General features: G+C 41.1%; 1 protein-coding gene across 1 annotated transcript in view; it reads right to left on the bottom strand.

The window, feature by feature from the left end:
- Window positions 1-24,727, bottom strand: part of TRPS1 (transcriptional repressor GATA binding 1) — a 405,556-nt gene extending 380,829 nt beyond the window's left edge. Inside the window, exon 1 of the mRNA XM_045007716.1 lies at window positions 24,693-24,727. The gene's annotated coding sequence lies outside the window, so the exon portion shown is untranslated. The remainder of the gene's footprint in view (window positions 1-24,692) is intronic.
- Window positions 24,728-25,016: the final 289 nt, after the last annotated feature.

The following is a 25,016-nucleotide window of genomic DNA, read 5'->3' as shown; positions in this document are numbered from 1 at the left end:
CCCTCTGGGAGGTTTTGGTTTTGGCCAACACATAGCATAGTATTAACACAATCATTTGGTACTCAGTGGATGGTACAACTGATGTGCAAATTGATGGCTGTTAAATGATGGATAATTGCCACCTATGATTTCAGAGCTTACCAAAAAAACTCCATCAGAAAATGGGTCTAAACATGTCCTTGTCTGCTCAAAGCTCCACCTTGGACTCATCTGTCCACAAAAGCACCTTGAGATTAATAAGTAGGAAAATGATACCACAGCTATCTTAGTCAGCTGTGCACCTGGTTTCTCATCCTTATGAGATGAATGATACTGTGAAAATGCAGCATCTGTGACAGAAAGTTGACTCACAGCAATAAGGCTGCTTTGAACTGAGGGCTTCTTAAAACTTTGTAACTCTGCTGTGTTCAATTTAGGCCTTACCTTCAAAAACAAACCTTACCTTAGACTTTAGCCCATCCTGTTCTTTGTGGGTAGCTCAATGTAGAGCATTTTGCCATCCTTGCCTGTCGACTGCCCTTCTCTCCAAATCTTCCCCTTTCATGTTGAGGTGCTTGAGGTCGTTCAGAACTGTTTGTTTCCATGTTATTCGCGGTCTTCCTCTCTTTCTTCTTGTGTTTTCTGGCTTCCATTCAAGGGCGGTATTTGGTGAGCTCTCTTTTTCCATTCTCAGCAATGTGCCAGACACTGATGTCTTCTTTTGTAAGTTATTTGTGAGAGGGTGCCTTGTCGAGTCATTTTTCTGACTTCTTCATTCGTCTTCCTATCTCGATTTGTTATTCCCTATTATATTACTATTAAAGGATGCCAAACAATCAATCAAATCAAGAGAAGGACAGGAGGGATAGTTGGAACAAAGAACAAAAGACAGTCCAGAATGAAGTTTTTAATATTCTGATACTGGGACAAAGTGGCATGTAAGCCACTGAATTTAAATAAACGTTAACTTTTCCAATTAATCACTGGCCCTGACAAGTGATGAGAAAGATAGAACATTTGTTCTAAACAGTGATAAACTATGTTGGGTCTCAAAATCTATAGAAATATTGACATTTCTTATTTGCTCCAGATAATGTTCCTATGCAGCCTTAACTGAATAAGTCAACTCAGCACTCAAGTCTCTAAAAGTAGGGAAATCACCAGGAGAAACAGAACCCATAACTCTCAGAGACTCCTTTGAAGATCCCAAACTAAATCTAGATTAGATGTCTTTTTTAAAGCTATGCTTTAAATTCAACCACAAGTTATTGCACTTGATAGTTTTCTCTTATAGAATAATAGATATGTAGGGCTGAAAGGGATCTCAAGAAGTCATCAGATCCAGCCCCCTGTGCAGATGGAGGACTAAGTAAACCTAGACCATCTCTGACAGGTGTTTGTCCAACCCGTTCTTAACTTCCAATGATGTAGATTCCTCAACCTCTTTTGGAAGCCTATTCCGGAGCTTAACTGTCCTTAGAGTTAGAAAGATTTTCTAATATCTAACTTAAATCTCCTTAGCTGCAAATTAAGCCCATTACTTCTTGTCCTGCCTTCAGTGCATACACAGAACAATTGTTCGGCTCTTAACATTTGAAGACTTATTAGGTCTCCTTTTCTCAATTCTAAAGATGTAATAGAGAAGAATAATTCCTTCCACTGCAGGAATTCCCAGGCACAGTTCTATGACCTATATAATACAGGAAGTTAGAGGAAATGATCATAGCAGCCCTTTAAAAACCTATGAGTCCATGGAAGTCATATCTAAACCTTCATTTTGTGTTTGCTTGGTGAGTACAGCAAGTTGATGACTACTAGTAATTTTACATATAAATAAATGGTCAAGGATGGCTTTCAGCTTTGAACATTGATTGCTCCTTATGTAAGTCAAAAGGGCGTGCTTCCCCATTCTCTGTTTGATAATAAATTAATTTAATAATCAGTGTATTTGCCCAAACCCTACTCACATGGCTCCCAACAGGTGACTGGAATGACTGTTTGTTTGAAAGCATGCATGCACGCTGCATCTCCAGCGATCATTGTCTGAAATTCTATAGGAAGATCATACAGCATCTGCATAATTTAACATGTACCTATCATTTTATTAATGAATCAGCATCTCCCACTATTAAACTTAAAAAGAACCCAAACTAGAAAAGTTGTTAATTTGCTTGGAATTTAGTAGCTTGCCGAAAGCACGTATACTGGCGAAGGAGCAGCAGGATGCTTTGATGTGTTTTAGCTATCATTAGCCAGGTTTGCTATTAATTATATGTTGCTTTACCTTTCGACATAATATCCTTATATTAAAAGGTAAAAATACACTTTATGATTATACCAGAGCCAGACTAGTTTATAATCATTTCTCAAAAGTCAAAGATGTTAAATGTATCTGAGCTTTGTCAGGTACTGGAAGTAACCAAAGGAAACCAGGCATTCTACAATGAAGTCGTGTGTGTGTGTGTGTGTGTGTGCGTGTGCGCGCGGGGGGGGGGGGGAATTTTGCAAAACAAACCAGACTAAATCTGAGTAAATTAAGTCCCCTAATTACTAGAACTGTCAATTTTAGATATCAGGATTTTTTTTTAAAAATAACTTGCACAGAGATGAGTGAACATCAGGGTTGAGGTTAAGTGCTTTTTGCATACTTAGTCTCTTTTATTTGCATACCCCAAAAATATGATTATCTTCCAAGGCTGCCAATACTTCTGCTTCTTTCACAGCTGAGATCAAATGGAATACAACATGCCAAGACCTGAAGTTTCCATACTGCCTCCATATAAAATACCAGGGGAACTTCAATCTGTTTCATTTTAGGCAAATTAGGTGCAATCCATGGGTTCCTTGGAAGTGTCAATGCAATCATCAACTGAGCTAAGTTTGGATCCCCCTATTTTATGACTTAGGGATTTAAACTGAAGTATCCTATTACTAATCACAAAAATTGGTCTATGTTTCCAAAACACAAAAATAATTGGCCAGATTTTAATCTCAGTTATGCTTATGTAACTAAGATCAGAATCTAGTCCAATGCTGGCCAAGGGTCTTGCAGAAACACAGTGCTTGTAGATAAGACCATTTGCTAGCCCTTGCTTTAGTGATGGAGACTGAAGTTTCAGGAGCAGGGTGGGTTGCAATGTCCATTTCCACTTAGTAGTAGTAGAGCTCATATAAGCTAATATCACCTTAATAAGCCATATAATTGGTTTTAACATGCTAATCTTCTGGAAGGCTCCCAGAGGAAATTAGGTAATCCTAACACCAAGGGGAACTCATTAGGGGAGGGATAGCTCAGTGGTTTGAGCATTGGCCTGCTAAACCCAGGATTGTGAGCTCAATCCTTGAGGGGGCCATTTAGGGATCTGGGGCAAAAATCAGTACTTGGTCCTGCTAGTGAAGGCAGGGGGCTGGACTTGATGACCTTCAAGGTCCCTTCCAGTTCTAGGAGATAAGTATATCTCTATATGTTAATGTGGCTGGAGTCACAGAAGTTAGCTTATGAAAAGGAAACGTTTTATTCTTTGCAAGCCTGACTCTGAGATCAAGAACAAAGCAAGATGGCAAAAATGTATTCCAGTTTTAGCAGCCATTTTGGTAGTGTCTCCTTTTGGATAGACATGATGGTGGTGGGGGGGGGGGAAGTCTTGGGTTTATCAGGGGAGAGCCTAGAAGGCAATTGAGGTTAGTGGGGGGAAATGGATCAGGAAGCCAAGAGGTAGGAGTTCCGGATACTGCTGGATTATGGCAGGTCTTAAGTAGCACTTGCAAGAAGTCCCAGAATAAGAATTCCTTGTCTACTTCACATTGTGTCTACTTAAAGATGTTTTGCTATATGTCTTTAATTTTGTACCAGTCACATTTTGGCAGCCTTCGTAGTGCTTTTGAAGGTGCAAACACTACCCTTTTTGATACAAAGCCAGCTATCAGGGCTGGGCCATGGGCAGTCTGTGTGCATTGGTAGGCTATGAGGCTTGGGTCTGAGGTCACACTGCAAAGTCAATTGTAGTGTTAGGCCTATTGTAAACTCTAACTTCCATTTCCCTTCTTCAGTTACTTGAACACACTATCATTTCATAAGATCCAGCAGAATCCAGCTGGACATTGATTCTGTTACTAGTAAGTTACCATTTTCAATTGTCTGGATACATTTTCCAGACTTCCAAGTTTCTTACACCATCTCTCAACTTGAGTTTTCTATGCCATTGTGGGAGCACCCACGTATACACTAGATAGCCACGTATTGCATTTACTGTGATAAGACCGGTTAACAGTCTTGTTTCAGAGATTGGGGAGAGGGGTATTATTTAGTTCTCACTATCTTTTTCCATTCACTTTGAAACTCTCTGGTCATTCTGAAGGCAGTAAATGAGACAACTGCCTATCCACCTGACCACTATTATCTCAGTGTTTCCGTGTGCTGCCCCTGTCCCTCTGCCATGTACATTGGCCAGACCGGACAGTCTCTATGCAAAAGAATAAATGGACACAAATCTGACATCAAGAATTATAACATTCAAAAACCAGTAGGAGAACTTCAGTCTCCCTGGACACTCAATAACAGACTTAAAAGTGGCAATTCTTCAACAAAGAAACTTCAAAAACAGACTCCAACAAGAAACTGCAGAACTGGAATTAATTTACAAACTGGACACAATCAAATTAGGCCTGAATAAAGACTGGGAGTGGATGGTTCACTACAAAAACTAATATGCCCCCTGCTGATACTCACACCTTCTTGTCAACTGTTTGAAAAGGGGCAACTTGACTATATTGAACTCATTAGCACCACAAAAGTGATTTTCCTCCCTTCTTGTCAGCTGTTGAGAATAGCCACTTCCACCTTAATTGAATTGGCTTGTTAGCACTGATCCCCCACACTTGGTAAGGCAACTCCCATCTTTTCATGTGCTATGTATTTATACCTGCCTTTGTATTTTCCGCTCCATGCATCTGATGAAGTGGATTTAAGCCCACAAAAGCGTATGCCCAAATAAATTTGTTAGTCTGAGGGTACGTTTATACTTACCGCGCGGGTCGACGCGGCGAGTTCGACTTCTCGGAGTTCGAACTATCGCGTCTGATCTAGACGCGATAGTTCGAACTCCGGAAGTGCCGCGGTCGACTCCGGTACTCCACCGCGGCAGGAGGAGTTGGCGGAGTCGACCTTGGAGCCGCGGAGTTCGCTTCCGGTGGCGTCTGGACGGGTAAGTCATTCGAACTAGGGTAGTTCGAATTCAGTTACGTTATTCACGTAGCTGAATTCGCGTACCCTAGTTCGACCCCGGGGCTGTGTGTAGACCAGGGCTAAGATGCCACAAGGACTCCTCGTTGTTTTTGCTGATACAGACTAACACGGCTACCACTCTGAAACCTGTCCATCTATTGTCTCCTCTAAGTCTTTGGGGGCAGGGACTGTCCTTTTGCTCTGTTTGTGTACAGTGCCTGGCACAGTGCTCCTTGTGGGTGCTACAGCAATACAAATAATAATGAAGAGGTAATTCCTTCCTACACTGATTTAGTTCTCTGTTCTTAAACCAAACATCCCCATTTCAACGAAAGATGGATCCTGACATCACTTGCTTCCAAAGCTGGCAGTAGGTCCAAACACATTCCATTATTGATGAAGGCCATTTCCATAAGATATACGTATATGTCACCTATCCATAAAATATATAGCACTAAGAAGCAAGCAAACAGCTGCTTAAAAAACTAAAGCCCTTAACTTGTTTGCCCTTGCTCTAGTAAACCTGCAATCAACTTCAGTGGGACTTTTGGCTGAGTAAGGGCTGGAATAGTTGGTGCTTATTTTATAGCCATCTGATTTCACTATTGCCTTCATCGAGCTGACTTTCTTCTGACTTCAGTGGGATTTGGATCAGGCAGCATATGATCCTCTAATCCCCTTTTAACTCTGAGGGAATAAGAGGCACACAGCATGGCTCAGATTTTGAGAGACAGTGTTAAGATCTGAAGAAAAACCTGAAAACATCCTTGGGTCGATAAAAATATACCAAAGAAATGAAATTAACCAAGTGAGCAAACATCTATCCTCATTTTGTGTTAAGCTAAGCAATATATCTTAGAAGAATGACCACTTTGCCTTTATTTCATTACCTGCTCTATTTAAGAGCCTCTTCATGCCTGTTTATTTATTTTTTTAATATGAACCAGCAAAGAAACGTAATAAAAACCATTATAGTTTTTCCTTGTTGGAAAGGTGGCTTCTGGGTTGACTTTCTTTTGTTAGTGTTTCTGTTCAGAAGGTCAGTGAGAATAAAACCCATCTAAGGTTTGTGTGTGCTTTTATATCACGTGTCAGAATCTCTTAATGTCTTTGGGCCAAGTTCTGCTCTCATTCAATCCACATGTAATCCAATAGACAGATACAGCTAAGTCCTGGTTTCCATTAATTGTATGGGAGACTTCTTTTGCTGGGATGGAATGTGCATCCCTGATGGGATGTATTTAGGGAGATATTTGTCTCAAGGGGATTCATGCTGTCAGCTACATACACTCAGATTGTCGTTCAATAGTTCAAAGGGAACCAACAATCAACTGGGAAAGAGTTGGGCCACACAAATGCTAGAATGTACGGAGCATTTTAATTGGACTACCCTGTGCTTGATTACTATCAGCAAGGACACATTCCTCTTTATAGGTCTATATTCCTCCTTGTGGGTGATGTCTGGGAGGTTGGCTGACTCCATGGTTTGGAGAAAGAATTCAGGGTTCACATTACACGCATACAATTATTCAGCATTAATAGACTCCCCTTAGATTTTGTAATTAGAATTCAGCGTCATGTTAAGATTTAGCACTGTAAAGTCACTAGGTTTCCCTGGATTGGTGCTGTGATTTTTGGAACTCTTGAGCTTGCCAATTAAAAGAAAAAATAAAACTGGTACCAACCAGACAAAGCATACACTAAATTATGTATGTTTAACTTATCAGACCACTCTTTCCTTCCTGTAGAAACTCACAAGAAGGAGAGTATGGAATCCTGTATATTTTATCAATCCGCAAGGATCCCCTTGCACATCATCCCTGTAATTATCGGGGTGGGGGGGGCGGGCGTGGTGGGAGGAAGTGGGGAGCAGTAGAGGAATGCCCCTAGAAAAATAGTCTGCAATTAAATAAGGGCTCCCCAGCATGGAACAGGATCCTAGAAGAGGTTATGTAGCCTGGAACTGTGTTTACCTTTACTATGATGGATAAAATTTTCAAAAGCACCTAAGTGCCTCAGGAGCCAGAGTCCTATTTTCAAGAGTGACGTAGGCACTTAAAACCTTTTGTGGCTCTAGCCCGAAGTCCAAATGTAGATCCTCAGAACCTCTGCTCAGCTGCCACCTAATCCTATAAGCACCTAAATTCCCCTCCAAAAAAATTCCTGTAGCCACCTAAAAGTGTGCCAGTGAGCACGTGCACAGACACCCAAGTCCCAATGACGGCCTCACACCTAAGTCCTGGTGAGGACTTCAGACAAGCTATTTCTCCACGTAAGTGCCCTGCAGAGACTGATCCAGTAAGCACTCTCAGGGTATGTCTACCCAGCAATTAAACACCTGTGGCTGGCCTGGGTCAGCTGACTTGGGCTTGCAGGGCTTGGGCTGCAGGTCTGTAAAATTGCTATTTAGATGTTTGGGCTCGGGGTGGGGGGGGAAGGGTCCCATCACCCAGGCTCCAGTCCAAACTTCTACACAGCAAGTTTCGACCTGGGCCAGCTGCAGCCATGCCATAGATCTTTTACCCCCATGTAGATGTACCCTCAAAGGCCACTTAACAGATGGGTCCTGCACAAAACAGTGACCTCTAGCCCAGTGTAGGAGACATTGGTTCCAATCCCCCTGCCCTCTTCCTCCTTCCCAGCTTGGATTTGGAATAGGGATTTGAATACACCTCTCAGGAGAGTGCTTTAACCATTAAATATTCTGGGGTAAATCTCTCTCAATCTCAAATACTGAAGCTGTTCCATTTTGTATGGATAGTCATTGAAACAGAGACTGAACCTGATTCTTCCAGCCAAGTGCTCTAACCACTGGGCTACAGTGTCACTCACTTCTTTTGCTAACCCAATGCATATTGGGTTATACAAAGTAGAAGAGTTTCAAGAGGAGAGATTAAGAGAAGCCCACCCCAGAACATCACAATGGTTAAGGCAAATCCCAGCTTCAAACCAGACAGTGGGGATATTTGAACTTGGGTCTCCTATTGCCTGGGTAATTAAACTAGCCCCTGGAGTAAAGGTTATAAGAACCACCATCTCAGGTTGTTTTTTTAAAAAAAGAAAGCTGCCTAACTCCAGGAGAAAGTTGATGGCTGCGAATCCTGAACAGAGATAGGCACCTGCCTTCAATGAGGATGTGGGTAATTAAGTCCCTTTGAGGGTGGGGTTTTGGTCTCTCCCCTCCCATCAGCTTTTCTTGTCAGGCAGCCATTTCAACTGATCAGCATGCTGGTTGTTGTGGATCCCTTTCTTAGGCACCTAACTCTCCCCATTCATTGTATAGGGCACCCGGGCACCTAAATCAGGGCTGAGGATTCCATTAGATATCAGGGCTAGTGGTGGAGTTAGAGTTAGTGGGGTCCTGTGTGCTGCTTCAGTTTTGCCACACATGCACCCGGGACCCAGCCAAGAAAAAGAACATTATTTTTTTCCTTCCTCCTCCTCCTCTATTATAAGTAATAGGAAGTAAAAGAAAATAAAATAACAACCCCCCCCACTCCCAGACCACTTGAAAATTGCTGAGGGTCACAGCCGCCTACTTAATGATCTTTCCAAATGTTGTTTGTACTGTTAGCTAACTACTGTAAAGAGCTTTGGATAAGAGCGCTTCATAAACAAAAAAACCTCCCCAAAAAATAAAACAACCTTTCCTCAGTCCACCTGAATGGAGTTCAGACCACAGTTTGAGAACTTCTGGTCTAGATGAAAACTTGTATTTGCATTACACTAATGTGAAAAATGAAAAGCATAGATGATGCATGAATGGAAAAATAAAAGTTAAGTTTCTCCGAAGAAACTTATTCAGATAGCTGTTTTCTACACTTTTCCTTCACAAAAAAATCATTGTCATCGTAAATAATGTTTTACAAAGAAGCAATTTTAATTATCAATATTGCCGAACTTGTCAAGTGTTCCTGACTCATTGTATTTCACAAATAATTTTTAACTTGTTTCATTACAGAAAAAGAACATTCACCACAAACATTTGTGACAGGTATTGTTAAAAATATTTTCAGATTTGGTTTTCATAGCATCATAGAATCTCAGGGTTGGAAGGGACCTCAGGAGGTCATCTAGTCCAACCCCCTGCTCAAAGCAGGACCAAACCCAACTAAACCATCCCAGCCAGGGCTTTGTCAAGCCTGACCTTAAAAACCTCTAAGGAAGGAGATTCCACCACCTCCCTAGGTAACCCATTCCAGTTCTTCACCAACCTACTAGTGAAAAAGTTTTTCCTAATGTCCAACCTAAACCTCCCCCTCTGCAACTTGAGACCATTACTCCTTGTTCTGTCATCTTCTACCACTGAGAACAGTCTAGATCCATCCTCTTTGGAACCCCCTTTCAGGTAGTTGAAAGCAGCTAGCAAATCCCCCCCTCATTCTTCTCTTCTGCAGGCTAAACAATCCCAGTTCCCTCAGCCTCTCCTCATAAGTCATGTGCTCCAGCCCCCTAATCATTTTTGTTGCCCTCCGCTGGACTCTCTCCAATTTATCCACATCCTTCTTGTAGTGTGGGGCCCAAAACTGGACACAGTACTCCAAATGAGGCCTCACCAGTGCTGAGTAGAGGGGAATGATCACATCCCTCGATCTGCTGGAAATGCCCCTACGTATACAACCCAAAATGCCATTAGCCTTCTTGGCAACAAGGGCACACTGTTGACTCATATTCAGCTTTTCGCCCACCGTCACCCCTAGGTCCTTTTCTGCAGAACTGCTGCCCACCATTCGGTCCCTAGTCTGTAGCAGTGCATGGGATTCTTCCATCCTAAGTGCAGGACTCTGCTCTTGTCCTTGTTGACCCTCATCAGATTTCTTTTGGCCCAATCCTCTAATTTGTCTAGGTCCCTCTGTATCCTATTCCTACCCTCCAGTGTATCGACCACTCCTCCCAGTTTAGTGTCATCTGCAAACTTGCTAAGGGTGCAGTCCACACCATCCTCCAGATCGTTAATGAAGATATTGAACAAAACCGGCCCCAGCACCGACCCTTGGGGCACTCCACTTGATACCGGCTGCCAACTAGACATGGAATCATTGATCACTACCCATTGAGACCGACCATCTAGCTAGTTTTCTATCCACCTTACCGTCCATTCATCCAGCCCAGACTTCTTTAACTTGCTGGCAAGAATACTGTGGGAGACTGTATCAAAAGCTTTGCTAAAGTCCAGAAATAGCACATCCACTGCTTTTCCCTCATCCACAGAACCGGTTATCTCATCATAGAAGGCAATTAAGTTAGTCAGGCATGACTTGCCCTGGGTGAATCCATGCTGACTGTTCCTGATCACTGATCACTTTCCCCTCCTTTAAGTGGTTCAGAATTGATTCCTTGAGGACCTGTTCCATGTTTTACATTTGGAAAGGTTGCCTGCAAATCGTCACGTACAAGTCTATACAAAATCCACTGGTGATCTCGAAGCACAGACCTGATAATTTTTGACAAAATGAATGAAATGTTTCACTTCATCTTAAAAAAAAAAAGATTTGTGTCCATGTCCTGGCAGTAGAATTCATTTAATTTCTTACTGTAGTGCCTTTTAGCATTTTCGTCCATACTTCTGTCAAAAAATACACAAAATAAATCATTTTTCTTTAGAGATTCACCTCTACTGCACAGTTGCACTATTATTGTGTCACAAATAACATTGACAGTCTCAACGATGATCTTCTGTCCCCTTTACATTGATTTCATTGTCTCTAGTTTCATTGAAAAATAACTGCTTTTTTATGCTTCTCAGATATATCAGAGGAACCTATATTTTCTGTTAGTATCTCTGCTTCCACTGAGCTCAGTGGTGGATTAACAAATTTGGCACCCCTAGGCCCTCAAAAAATTGCGCCCCCCCCCCCCCCGCCGCTCACCTCTGCTCCTCCGCGGTCAGCCTGGGAGGGAGGGGGAGAAGGTGAGTTGTGGTGTGCTCGGGGGATGGCAACGGTGGCGTGGAGGTGAGCTGGGGCAGGGAGCAGTTCCCTGCCCCCCCCACCCCAAGAGTCACTCCCTGTGCCCGCCAGCCCCAGCTCACCTTTGCTCCGCCTCCTCTGATTGTGCTGCTACTCGCTTCTCCCTCCCTCCCAGCGCTTTCGCGCAGCAAGCCTGGGGGAGGAGGCAGGTCGGGGATTTGGGGAAGGGGTGGAGTTGGGGAGGGGGTCACGAGCAAATTTGCCGCCCTAGGCCTAGGCCTTGGCCTTGTTGGCCTAGGCGATAATACGCCACTGACTGAGCTATAGTCATTTCGAATTTCCAGGACAAAACTTAACTGGGGTTAACAATTGTGCAGCATTCGGAAAATTAGTATCAATCTTTTTCTGATGTCATTAATTCTTTGAAGCAAATGGTTCCACAAAAAGAGAGAGAAAGAAAAAGCAGCAATATTGTACTTTTCAAATTTTCCTCCTAAGGATTTTGCTTCAGTTTTCACACACTGTTTTTTCAGAATTTGATGTGGCTATGTTTAATAAGGTTTTCTTTACATCATAGCTCATTTTCAAAGTCAAAACAGCATCTGCATGAGCAGACCACCTGGTGTCAAATTCTTTTGACTGTCAAAAGTTTTTCATTTGCCTGCTCCAAGTGTGATTGTAGCATACTTCACCAATGCGTGGAAACCGAAAAAAAGGCATACATGTTTTGAATGAAGTGTATAAAAAAAAAAAAGTAGTTCCCTCACAAGATTTGGCTGCAGCACTGCAGATTAAATTTAAGGAATGGCCGGACCATGGTATGAATAAAGCAGAGGGGCTTGCGTTGTTCAGTCTTGTCTGTGAACCTGAATATTTTCCTGCCATATTTGTGGCATTATCAAAGCTCTGCCCACAATTTTTGATGTCTAAATCTAAATTTGCAATGATTTCCAAAACAGTTCTCTAGACATTTAGAAGTGTGGGATTTTAGCAGGACAAAACAAAGAAATTGCTCTACAACTTCACCATTGCCAGTCACATATCTTAACATTAATGTTAATTGGCCTACATGACTCACATCAGGTGTTGAGTCGACTATTACAGAATAGTACTTGGCATCCTTTACTTCATCAGTGAATTGGTTTCTGAGCCGCTCTGCCATTATAGTGATGAATTCATCGTAGGTTTGGTGTGTTAAAAAGTTGGTCTTCCCTGAATACTGATTAGTTTTTTCAAATGTTCTTTGAAAAAAATCAATTCACTAAAGATATTAAAGGCAGGTTTAAAAAGACCTTTTCGATTTGACAATGACGACTCATCATGTCCTCTTAGAGGTAGTCCCAAAGAAGACAGCAGTTTGACCGTGGCAACAACATGTCTCAGCACTTTCCTCCAATAAAAACACTCCTTTTCAAACTGAGCCAATAACACAGAATCAATTCTTCCAGATAATTTACATTTTTGAATGAACTTCCAAAGCTCATATTAATGCTATGTGTAAGTTTCATGATCAGCAATATGTCTTGCAACATTTCTCCAATTAAAGTGCCTGGTGACGAATGTTTGTTTTCTTTTACTATGGTCAAGGAATAATTTGTAAACGTAACAGTAGACTGCCTTAGTGGTTTCTGGGAGAAATAAAAAAAAACCAAAGACCCTCCCGCCACCACCACAAAATTCTCATTTCTGTCAACCCATTTTTCTTCATCCTCAGAAAATGGGACTCAAGAAGACCTATAAATTGCTTTCGTCCTGCAACCTCATACTCTTTTCTCAAATTTTCCATATTACCTATGTTTTTCAGTTTGTTTGCTGTCATATCCAATTAAACAGATTTTGGCCATAATGCGATGCCGTCAGGGTAGGTTTCTTCCCTTACTTTGACAAATTTACCAATATTTTGTAGTTCCATTGTCACTTCAGAGTCCACTTGTTCAATTTTTTGTCATGTCATTGTGGTATCCCCACAACTCGGCAAGTCATCAGATAATTCAGATGTTTCCTTGCCCATACTTTTTGATGACTGTCCACTACTCAATACTTCAAGCTTTTTAAAATAAGATGACAGACTGTCTTTGTGCTTAGCTTAGTCTTCTTGCCTTCATTTTTTTTTGCATTTTTGACTCCCAGACTCAGTGTCATTTCATTATTGCTAAAAAACTGACCTTGATCTTAAGGCAGATTAAAAAGGTCTGAAAGAGCAGAGGCGTAACCACAGGTGGACTGTGGACAACCTAATCAGGTTTAACACAGTTAATCTTGTGTTTTTATCAGGCTCTGTAAAAACAGGATTTTGAACCATTACATACTAGTGACAAATCACAGGCTGTCATAGGTCTCACCCCCACTTGGAGCTGTTGGGTTCCAATATGGGGACCTGCACTGGTTTCCCTCTAAACTAAAAATCCTAGTTTAGATCTGGTAAAAGCTGTCACCACCCAATCAGGTACGTGGATTGGGACACAGTCCTTCCCCAAAATCCTTGGGGATCCCAAGAGCCCCAAATCCATGGAGTTCTTACACCCAGGAGAAATAAACCATTCTCCCTCTGCTTCCTCCCCCCTCCCTTTTCCTAGGAGAGATACCGGGATCCACTACAGAGGGATGCTTCCCTCCTCCCCTTTCCCTGAGAATCCACCCAAAGAAAGATTAACCAAGTCCTTTACAGAAAAGATTTATTAAAGAAAGTCACTGTCTCTGTAACCAAGATGGAACAATATACAGAGTCTAACCTATAAGCCTGGAGAGCATTCCCCCTCCCCCTTTCTTTCTCAGTAAAAGCAAAGTAACAGCAAACAGGAATAAAGAATTTCCTTTAGCAAACACACAATTGCAAATGTAGAAATCAAATTACAAGACTAATCCACCTTTCTAATTAATACTCACTATTAGATAGTAGGAACTACTCCAGGAGAACTTGGAGACATGACTGGCCTCTCTTAGATCCAAAAAAGAGAACGAACACTTACACAAAGAACACAGACAAAGGCTTCCCTCCACAGAGATTTGAAATTATCTTGTCTCCGATTGGTCCTCTGGTCAGGTGGTCATCAGGTACTGCATGTTAACCCTTAACTATCTGTTTATGACACAGGCATTGTTTCAAAGTACAGGGGAGTGTGCTTTTGTTGAATTTGTCAAGCAGATTGATCAATTGGCAAATGAGGACTTCTCTTAGTTGCTGTTATGCTATTGCCGAGACAGTGAAAAAAATGGCAAAGCAAAATTCTTTGCTAGACTAATTTCCAAAAGCCACGTTTAGAGCACAGTTCACAGAATACATTCTCAGAATGCAGAAAGCCTAGACTGCTTCGCGACTTGCAACGCTTATTAAATTCAGTCATTTGTCAGATTTGTCCTGCATTTTGGGGCCCCCTGTCATTTGGGGGCCCTGTGCCACTGCATGGTTTGTTTCATGGTAAGTCTTTCACTGATCAGGGCATCTAAAAGGCAAGTGTTGCAATGCTGAGCCTAAGTCACCTTTCATGTCATGCATCCGACGAAGTGGGTATTCACCCACGAAAGCTCATGCTCCAAAATGTCTGTTAGTCTATAAGGTGCCACAGGATTCTTTGCTGCTAAATCACCTTTGTGGATCTAGCTCTTAGTTCCTAAGTTTTCTTGCAAGTCAATGGAGCTTTTAAGTGCTTAAATCCCTTTTCAAAGTGAGACAGGTATCTCATGGTACATCTATGCGTGCAGTGTGGCATGTACCGACACAACTACTCCCCTGCAGTGCATTTGGTGTAGACGCTCTATGCTGAGCAGGGGGAGAGAGAGAGCTTTCCCATTGGCATAAAAAACCCACACCTCTGAGAGGCATAAGCTATCTCAGTGGGAGAAGCTCTCCCACCAACATAGTTCTGTGCACATGAATGCTTATGTCAGTGTAACTTATGTCACTCGGGTTGTGTATGTGTGTGAGGAATGTTCAAACACCCCTGAGCAATATTAATTTTGCTGACATGGTCTAAGTCTACATTACAGCTCAAGTCACTGAAGTGCTTCTGCAGAGTTTATTCTATGTCCTCCAGCCCTGCCACCTGTCCATGCAGTTCCTGGGTGGGAAGAGATTGTGCTGTTGCAGTTGACATTCTGTGTGCGTGGGGATAGATCCATGTGCCAATCTGGTAATTAATTCTGTAATCAACACTCTTGAGTACCTGTATAAGAGCAGGAGAACAACAGGTAGGATCAGGGAGATGTTGCTACCCCTGTATACAGTATTAGTGAGACCATTATACAAATGCTATGTTAAGTTCTCATATCTATGCTTCAAGAAGGATATTGATATATTGGAAAGGCTTAAGAAAAGAGCTACAAGAATAAACCGGTGTCTGGAAAACCTGAAATAGTGAGAGGGCTCTTTAGTTTAGCAGACAAAGGCATACTGAGGTCCCAAGGCTGGAAATTGAAGCTAGACAAATTCAGACAAGAAAGAAGGGGCAAATTTTTTAAAAGAGAGAACCGTTGGAATAATTTACTTAGGGGCCTGGTGGATTGCCTTTCACTTGTCTTTAAAGCCGGCTGTCTTTCTAAACTATATGATCCAGCTCAGCCAGAAATTAAGGGCTTGACACAGGGCTCACTTGGTGAAACTCTATGATCCATTTTGTGAAGCAGGTCAGACTATATGATGATCATAGCGATAAAAAAAAATAAATAAATAAAAAAATCTAAGGCCAGAGAGCAATCAATGAACCCATAAACTTGATTCTTGCCTCTCACTCACAATGGTGTAAATCAGGAATAACTGGTAATAGGTAATGATTGGAGATATACTAATCTCCTAGAACTGGAAGGGACCTTGAAAGGTCATTGAGTCCAGCCCCCTGCCTTCACTAGCAGGACCAATTTTTGCCTCAGATCCCTAAGTGGCCCCCTTAAGGATTGAACTCACAACCCTGGGTTTAGCAAGCCAATGCTCAAACCACTGAGCTATCCCTCCCGCCCTGCACTGAAGTCTATAGAGAGCTGGGGATGAAAAGTGCTATAAGAACTAGTATTATTGTTCCACCTGTGTGAGTGAAGAATCAGACCCATGTGTATAAATTAAATTCTGCACTCTAGAAAACCGTAAACAATTCTGAGAAAAAAAAAAACTACCATCTTCCATTAATACCCTGCAAGCTATACTTAAGTCATTAAGCTTATTTTCTTCAACAATACAAAGCAGTAACAAATGAAGATGCAGGTAGGTGTATTACTCAAACAATAATCATACTTAGCAGAAATGTGTTTCTTCAAAAGTAGAGAGAGTTATTTTAATTTCTACCAGTGAACGTATGGATGGAGTGAGTGTCTCATCAGCATGATGACACATGTAGTCAAGTCTAGAAGGTCCAGCACAGAGTCCTGCCTCAGGGATAACAAAACAATTGCTATGAGGGATCAGACCTTTGATCTAGGTTTTGGAGTGACACAAACTCCACCAGTATCAACTGCTTTAGAGCAGGGGGCAAGCAATCATGTAATGGGTAATAATGGAATAACTCATCCATAGATGGAAGTGTCTTCATAACCACCCCCACCCCAGTAGTTAGTGGTTGGCTAGGCCCTGAAGTATTCTTATTTTTAAAATCCACAAAACAAACATTTAAATCTTTTTAAAACCTTCCAAGTTTTTGGCTTTAATAATTCTTATGGAGGTGAGTTCCAAAGACTAATTACTCATTTTGCAAAATTTCTTATATCTGTTTTAAATAAAAATGAGAGTTTTGCTTAAGTAAACTTTGCCAGCTCAGTCCCTAATTTTGCAGGGAAGATGACTATTTTTTTTGCACATAGAGAATACAGAAGCCTGTTTAAAGCAAACGTTATCTGGTTTCCGTACTGCATAAGCCCGTCTGAGGCCAAAGAAACAAATTGTCAAAAACTTGGCTTGCACAATAGTGAAGCAATACATACATATTTCTCGGTGTCGAGTTCCTATATTTTATGCCAGAAGGGACGCTCCCTACCAATGCTCACTAGAAATCCAATTATTTGTTGATAAATATGCTGCTCTGGTGCTAAAAATCACAGCACTTCCTTCTACCAGTGGGGGGGAAAAAAAACCCAAAATACTCACATTTTTACGTACGCTTCTTAAGCCTTCCCCTACCAACCTATAAAACTCTTCGCTTTCTTGTTTCAAACTATGTTTATTCTTTAAATTCTTGTGAGTATAAGAAAAATAATCAAATATATTTTTTCATGTATTTAAATAATATTTCGCATTTACTGTCGATTGTTCCTTCTATCGAAGGATATAAGCACTTTACTAAAGCCAAGTATTTAAACTGTGTGTGAATTAGGTAATATTTCCCTAGCTATAAAATGAAGGTAAGTCACAAGAAGATCGAGTGACACTTCCAAGATCACACTGCAAAGTCAACAGCACTGTTCACAATAGGCCTAACACTAGCTCCCATTTTCTTGGTTCAGTTGCTCAAATAAGTATCATCTCATGAGATCCAGCAGAATCCAGTTAGACATTTACTCTGTGTACAGTCAGTTACAATTATGTCAATAAGTTCTCCAGATTTTCAAATTTCTTTTATTGGCCTTATTCACATTTGTATCATAATCACAACAAGACAGGTGTGCTGCTTTTCTCTGAAATGATCCAGTTCCCTTGACACAACTCACTCCTTGGCCTTCAACTTCCAAGTTTATCCACTCAGTTTACTGCCTTGCAAAACAGTACACCCCTGCGATTAGCACTTAATTACAGTGAAGCCAGTAGCAGCTCTGGGAAGGTTGAGTTGACATTTTGGATATGAATCACATTTTGAGCAGGTTTAGTTTCTGGCAGTCGGGTTACATCACAATGAAACTTTGTGTACAAATGTATTTTATTACATGTGGTTTGAATCTGTATAAGTTGTTACAGAAAAAATAATAACTTGCCTCCAGTTTGAATTACCTGTCTCCTCCCCTTCCTACAATTTTTAAAAAGGAACTGGTTATTTATTTATGATTCCATCACTATAGTATCAGACCACCTCACAAAACATTAATAGATGGAGTATAACATGCCTGTGAGGTACAGAAGTAGTATCCCTTTTCACAGATAGAAAACAAATTCAGAGAAAGATCATGACTTTCCGAAGACTGCTCAAAAAGTTAGCAGTTTAACTCAGATCTCCTGGCTTGCAGTTTACCATCTTTTAGTCACAAGTTCAGCCTCTCTCAGCTGCAGAAAAAGTTAGTTCTGAAATCAAAATATGGCCTTTTAAAGAGAGCATGTGGGCAGCGTGACACAAAAAACGGCTGCTCAAAAAGAAATACTAATGAGCATTGCATAAAGTTATTTTCCTACTTTTTGTATCAACTTTGAGTTCTGTTTTTTTGAAGGGACTCTGCATGAATTAACATCTCAGGGCAAGGTCACTGTGGTAGCAACACAAATAATGATAGGGCAGCCTACAGCTTACACATCAAAAATATTATTACACATTATCAAAAATAACGAAAAAAAATATTGATGCTAGAGGGGGACTTGAAAGACTTTCAGATACCCTGGGGAAGGGTGTGGCATAAGGACCAAGATAGATGGGACAAAGATTGGGACTGAAATATTAAGAAACACCTATCCAATCTACTCTTCCCTTGTCTAATACCTATAGACAGCTCTTAAATAAATAGGCTGCGAGAGCACTTCGCTGACTTAATGAGGTTCTAACAACTCATGATGAGTACATATCAAGCTCATCTTATTGCACGATTACCCCCTGAAAGTTACTCTATGGTATTTTAAGGATAAATGAGTAGAGAACAAAGATCTGCCTATTTAGAAGATGCACATCTTTTCCTTGTAATGAAAATACCTTGAATACAGAAATCCTTTTCTTCTACTTATACTGTACACACAATAGGTGAGGTACATTTTATAATAAATACAGATTTCAAGTACAGCACACTCCTCAAGTGCTTTCTTGGGTACAAGGTGAGTCAGGATACCTAATGGTTCTGTTATTTTGGTACTACCCAGGCACATACTGTAGGGGAATATGGTAGTTCAATATCAATTCATCTTTTGGCTGAGACATCAAACTAATGTTCTGACCACTTATGCCAATTAAAAATTCCCATGCTTTGTGAAAAGCTTATGGGGAGTTCACCGCAGTGTCCTGACAAAATTCCAACTTCGCATAATTATGTTATGCCCCAATATAATTACATGCAATAATTATATTCTGTCTAAATTCCCCCTGCAGTTTCATCTGGATGCAGTGTTCTTCATTTCCCCATCCTAAAATGTTGTGCAATATTGCTGTCTGCTCATGAACATGTTTCAACTGCAGCTGGCTGAAAGCTTTAATTTCAAAATTTTGATATTTGAAAAGAAATCAATGAGTTTTCCCTCCCTCACCCCAACATTTCCAATCAATCAATCTCTTTGCACTATGGAATTATAGGGAGGAAGGAATTTGACCCGGTGGTGTCATAGTAAGGTATTATCAAAGTAAATCCATAAAGCTCCAATTACAAGTGAAGCTAAATGAAATATTGCCAGGTAACATACATTTCTAGAAATGACAATACAATTTCAAGATCAAAACAGTAAGTGGAAGTCTAGGAACTCAATGTTTCATTTTGCCTTGGCTTTGCAATGAAGATCTCTGGGCATTAGGACAACATGAGAAAACCAAACCAGAAGCTATGGGGAAAAAAGTGCTAATAGCAAGATGAAGCAGAGTCTATGCAAAACAATGGATAGGAGATGACAATAGCAAGATAAAAGGAAATGATACTAGTTACACTAATGTTAAAAAACAAAAGAAGAGTAGATATTTATTTGCTATGGATTTCAGAGTAATATTTACTCAGCCACACCACAGTTCTTAACTTTGCAATATATTGCGTCTGTCATAGGTTCTCAGAGAAGTGGTTGAAAAAGCCCAAATTCAGAATTGCAAGCTGTGATGCATGGCTAGAAAGGGTTAAACATCCTGCAAAATGAATAACCCAAAGACAACATGTGGGGAGATATGTAAATACACAAAAACCATTATGTATGAGTAGGGTGGACAATATAATCAACAGTCCCTGTCGAGGCTGTATTCTGATAATTCAGAGGTCAAAAGAACATCCTATCATATAAATGAATTGTAAACTTGGGATATCTCAGTATTCATCTCTCTTTGAAATGTACTGTGAATGGTGGAGGAACAAGCAAATGAGCTATATGAATTAACATAAGGCAAGTACCAGTGATGGACCTCCTTCAAAGTCATCCTAATTACTTTTTGTTCCCTGAAGAATTCCAACTTGTCAAAAGACATGAAATTGTATAAAAGATCCTTGGGTCCTGATTCTGTTATCTCGGATCTGCTTAGACTTCATCAGGGGAAGTTTGAGTCACAAGACTGAGGTCCCAGTTATGCTGGTACACTCTGAATATGAGATTTGGACATTGGACTATGACCTAAATTCTAAAGGAACTCTTTGCAACTACAAAGCTCACCATCTCTGCTGTGACTCAGAACCTCAATGAGTTGAACTCATGTCAGTATGTATATTGATCTTTTAACCATCCTCTTGTTTTTTAAAAATGTTTTAGTTTAGTTAATAAGAACTGGCTGTAGTGTGTATTTGGGTAAGATCTGAAACATTCATTAGCCTGGAAGGTAATGTGTCCGATCCTTTGGGATTGGTAGAACCTTTTCTTTTATATGATGAAAATTTCTGTAACTCTTATTTGATATGAGTACCTGGATGGAGTCGTGAGGCTGGATCACTTTAAGGGAATTGTGTTGTTTGGACTTTGGAGTAACCAGTAAGGTAATAAAGAAGCTGTTTTATGCTGGCTTGGTAAATCTAGGTATTGGAATATCCACCAGCTTTACTGCTATTGTATGCCCCATTCTTTGCAGGTCACCCTAATTGAGTGACCACAGCTGGCTCCCACTAGGACCCCAGTCACACAAGCACAACAACAACAAAATACAGAGATGCAATTCCCAGGAAAAGTGGTGCCACCCTGAACTAGAATGTGAGTGACAGGCTGGGAATGTTCCACCACTGGACTTAGAGACCAGTAAGAAAGCAGCTCACTGACATAGCAGTCAGCACTTGTGACAGGCAGAGGAACCACAGAAGAACAAGCAACCTTCACAGTCACTCAGCTCACCGAGCAGACAGTTACAGTGGTCATATAGGAACACTGTAGGCCCTCATGCAGAAAACGACTGCAGTCCTGGTCCTGCTGAAATACAGCCCTCAGTATCTTTACACTTATTCCATAGTCCCATGATCTTGTGCAATAGGACTACTGACACATGTAAAGTGTACTCACGTGTACAAACCTAGGCAGGGTTGGAGCCTATATTTGTATCTAATATACATATGACTCAGTACCATGGTTGTCTGAGTTCCTCAAAATCTTTAATGTATTGAATCTCACAACATTCATGTGAGGTAGGGAAGTATTATGATGCCTACTTTACAGGTGGGAAATTGAGGTACAGACACACTAAGGGCCAGATTTCCAAAAAGCACCTAGGGGCCTAATTCCCATTGATTATATGACTGAAGCCCACCCCCGTCCCTAGGCTTCAGAACTTTCAACTTCAAAGTGCTCTCGTACAGTTGTTTTTAGAGCACTTGTGTGAGCTCTTTTCTATCTACATTCTCCCCCCCCCCACACACACACACACACTGGACCCCTGTAACTCCATGGGTGAATCTGATCCAATATGATTTACAGAAGAAGGTCTTGCACGTTTTACTACCCCTTTCTCCTGCCTTGGCACAGATGTGCCTTCTACTCCATTCTTAACAGCACACATGATGCTTAGACATCATCTGTCAGTTATGTGTCAAATATGCTGCAGCCTTAGTAAAACAGTATTTTATAGCTACATAAGTGACATTTTAAAAAGAGTATATAGGGAGATAAATATATCCTGCTCAATGCATTCTAGTCAAGTGGATGGAAAACTTGTGATGAACAAGAACTCAAAATAAGCTTATATTTAGTGTGCTATAAACACCAAGATCATAAAAAATGTGCTTTTTTGCATTTAGTTTTCTGTACAGTTTCAAAAAAAGATTAATACATTTAATTGAAATAATTACAGAGAGTCTCCATAACATAAATTTTAAAAAGGCTGGCACTGATACCAAAAAAGGAAAGGATGAGAAATACTCCTGAGGATGTAGCTCGTAGACCAATAGTTCTGGTTCTCTATTTCTGAGAAGACTGATATGTTGTTTTCATCTGGGAGAAGAAAATCTAGTAAGCAAGAATAGTAAATAGAGCTAGTTGGCTACCTCAAAAATATATCCACCAATATTCACTTGAAAAAAAAATTGAATTCTTTTCAGTGTTTGCTGTCTCAGAATAGTCAAGCAAAAGAATTCACTGTCAGGAATGTTCATAAAAGCAAATTTTAAACAAATAGAGGCTATACTTGTGAACACAAGTATTCACACTGCAAACCTGATTTTAATAGCTACACTCATCCAATCAAGGAATAGAAAATCATGTGGCCTGTGTATCTAATGAAACTGGGGCACCTGGCATTGGCCCTTGTCAAAAGACAGGATACTGGGCTAGATGAACCTTTGGTCTGACCCAGTATGGCCGTTCTTATAAAAACAAACCAACAGCTCAGATTTTCAATACTCTCAAATTACTCACAGACAAGCTACAAACTAAACTTTACTCAGAGAAGTTATTCAGTAAATAATTTAAATAATCAATGCATTCAAAAAAATCATAAGCAGTTCCTGCACAGTTAGTAAACAGAAAAAGGCTAAAATGCCTGTGAATAAATTAAATTTACTGAATTCTAGTGTTAAAATACAGGAAATACTTTTCAAAGCATATGTAACTGGCAACAAGAGAGCTCAAAGCAGATGGAAATGTTCCTATATCTGTGCATCATTTGCAAAACAGAAGCGGAGTTCAAGGATAAAGAGGAGGGACATCATCTTGAAATGCCATGCCAGTAGATCTAACTTCCAGTGCTCATAAGCAATCTGATCATTGTGGACAGTGGGCAGGGCCGGCTCCAGGCACCAGAAAAGGAAGCAGGTGCTTGGGGATGCCAATGGAAAGGGGCAGCATGCCCAGGTCTTTGGCAACAATTTGACAGTAGGTCCCTCAGTCCCTCTTTTCTTCTGAGCTGCCGCCAAAGTGCCACTAAAGAATGAAGCGGCACAATTAAGCTGCCATCAAAGTGCCGCCGATCGGTTTTATCTTTTTTTCCCCCCCGCTTCGCCGCTTGGGGTGGCAAAAAAGCTGGAGCCAGCCCTGGGGGAGGTGGGGGGGAAGGGGGAAGACACACAAAAAGGCTTAAAACTGTAAAGTTTTGGACTCAGGGTGTTGGCTTTCTTCAGAGGGCCACACTCATTTTGGCATAAGTAGGAACAACTCGATTTAGAAAAGAGTTTCATCTCCAACACTAGTGATAAATTGGGACTAAGGCTTCCAGTTTGAATCATCCAGCCAAGGCCTGAAGTGGCTGAGATTGCATATTCTGATGTTAGTTGCTTGAGGGAGTGCTAGTTTCCACCTAGCTCCTCTTTGACATGCATACACAAGACACCACAACCATCAGTACCAGACAGCAATCTCAAGCAGTGCAGCTAAGGATATAATGGGCATAGAATGACTCACTATCTGCTTCTGGCTCAGCATTGGTGGAAGGGGGTGGGAAATCTTGGATTGCAGCTGCCTGCTGTATACTCATTCAGAGAGTAAAAAGAAGATTTTAGTCTCCAGCACTGTCAAGTTGGTTCCTTTCACCAGCAATAAATTGGTTTCTTAGAGACACACACACACAGCTAGGGTCCAGGAAATTGACTTCCTGCTGTGTAAAACTGGTAAGGTTTTTAGCTTGAAAAGGAATGGTAAACAACATGCCTCCAGGCATGCCTGATTGCACAGATGCTCTTGTCTAAGTCAGGAGCAGGCTTATCTTCAAGGGTGGACTATTTACACACTCATAATTCTACCCAGTAGTATATTCATCAGTTGAACCCCTTCTGCCTACCAAGGACACCACTCAGAGTAATACAGAACATTTTACTACAGAGTGTTAAGCAATTTCTCTGTCTGTGTTCCCCACAATCAGTCACTTTGCACCATGAAAAGATTGGGCTAGATATTCCTATTTAGAGCTTGTAGTCGGATGGTGTGACCTGGGGGGGTGAGGAGACACACCTCTGGTAATCCCTTCCTGTTGGTCAAGTGCAAACCTGTACTCTTTCTTTTTCTGACACCCCCCTGTTGGCTACTGCCCTCATCAGGCAAGTTTTCAGTGACTCAGCCACACAGTCCAACACATGAATGAAGGAATGATTCAACAGGGCCTGTTCCTGTACCCTAAACAATGTATTTAACCCTGTCTCTGGGCTCAGTCCTTTGCCCCTTCTGGGCTAGATTTATGTCTGTGTCTGTGCTGGTATAGAGCAGTGACCCCAGGGATTTCCTTTCTGAAGAACAGAAGAGTAATCCAGGGCCAGCCACTATTCCATCTCCAGGCCCAGGGACCCTATAAATAACAGCCATGTGCTGTTTCCTGCAATAGTTGCTACTTCTATTCCCTGAGCCCTATCTACTATAGCCCCTTTCTCTTCACCCTTACCTCAGGGCTGAAAATCTCACCTCCTCTCCTTCCAGTCCCAGCCAGCAACTGATCTGCTCAGGCCCTGCAGTGCCTTTTTAACTGGGCCTGCTGCACTCTGATTGGCTGCTTCCCTGCAGCCTCTCTAGTCAGGTCTGGAGGGCCCATCTTCAATGCTCCTTTTCCTCAGAGAACCCAGTATACACCATCACAGATAGTCATTGTTTTTACATGAAGGTTTTCACCAAAAAAATATTCAGTTTTTCTGATATTTTCTGTGAAAACTTTTCATTTTTTGACAACACCCTTCCTACAGTTTTTTCAGCTTTTCTCCATGTGGAAAAT

This window comes from Mauremys mutica, chromosome 2 (assembly GCF_020497125.1).
Source record: "Mauremys mutica isolate MM-2020 ecotype Southern chromosome 2, ASM2049712v1, whole genome shotgun sequence".
Classification (NCBI taxonomy): domain Eukaryota; kingdom Metazoa; phylum Chordata; order Testudines; family Geoemydidae; genus Mauremys; species Mauremys mutica.
The sequence above is the reverse complement of the archived record's forward strand: the minus strand, read 5'-3'. Positions and strand labels throughout refer to the sequence as shown.